The sequence below is a fragment of the Papaver somniferum genome, chromosome 6 (assembly GCF_003573695.1).
Source record: "Papaver somniferum cultivar HN1 chromosome 6, ASM357369v1, whole genome shotgun sequence".
Taxonomy (NCBI): domain Eukaryota; kingdom Viridiplantae; phylum Streptophyta; class Magnoliopsida; order Ranunculales; family Papaveraceae; genus Papaver; species Papaver somniferum.
The window spans coordinates 118,358,326-118,359,533 of NC_039363.1; the positions used below are offsets into that span (position 1 = coordinate 118,358,326).

Genomic DNA, 1,208 nt, shown 5'->3' on the forward strand with positions numbered 1-1,208 from the left:
CTAGTGGTCCTGAGGGGTGAACTACAGTATGTTCACTATCGGGCATGGTTACCTGATTGTCTACTATTCTACCACTCCTAAGGGTTCTAATAGCATTCAATTGATTCGATGGTTTTGTACCTACTTCATGAACTCCTCTAGGATTGGGATTAGTCTGACTAGGGAACCTACCATTATCTCTCTCACTTAAGGTCTTAGCTATTTGGCCGACTTGAAGTTCTAACTTAGCAAGGCTCTGAGCATTAGTTTGAAAATTCTGCTTGGTTTCCTGTTGAAAACTAACATGGCTCTGTGCTAACATTTCCTGAGTTTTTGCTAACATCTTAATAGATTCCTCTAAGCTAGTCGTTTTATTTTCTGGGCCTGATGTATTCCTAGTGTAGCCAAAACCTGGGGGAGCATTAGAATTATTAGACTGACCCTGACTCTGGCCCTTAGACCATGAAAAGTTCGGATGGTTCTCCAACCAGGATTATAGGTTTCTGAATATGGGTCAAACTTCTGACGATTATCAAACCTAGTGTTATTATATAGAGCATTGGCTTGCTCTTCATTATTCTGGCCTTCCCAAAAAGGCTCCAATCTACCACTAGTGTTACCCACTTCTAAAGCTTCTAACCTTTTCGCTATAGCAGCAATTTTGGCATCTGATTCATAGCCTCCTTCTACCCTATTAACGTTTCCTCTGCCGAGAAGAATTGTTTTCTGGGGTCCCCTACTACTTTCCCATTGTTGGGTCTTTTCGGCGACTTCATGCAAATATGTCATCGCGTCATCAACTGTTTGGTTCTCAAATCCACCAGTACACATAGATTCTACTGTGGTTGTGGTGGGATAATCTAAACCCTCATAAAGGATCTGAACTAACCTAACCTTCTCTAAACCATGATGAGGACATTGGGCTAATAAATCATTGAACCTTTCCAAATACCTATACAAAGTTTCTCCCTCCTGTTGAGAAAACGTGCAGATTTGCGTCCTAATAGACGATGTTTTGTGCCTAGGGAAAAACTTGTTCAAAAAGGCAGATGTAAGTTGTTCATACGTTTCGATTGACCCGGAAGCCAAACTATATAGCCACGATTTAGCTTTATCTTTCAGGGAAAAGGGGAATAACCTAAGTTTCAAAGCATCATCATCTAGGTTTCTAATCTTGAGGGTATTACAAATTTCCTCAAAGTCCCTAACATTGAAATATGGTTTTTCAT

General features: G+C 40.4%; 1 pseudogene; it reads left to right on the forward strand.

Moving 5' to 3' along the window:
* Positions 1 to 880: 880 nt before the first annotated feature.
* Positions 881 to 980, forward strand: LOC113292039 (annotated as a pseudogene).
* Positions 981 to 1,208: the final 228 nt, after the last annotated feature.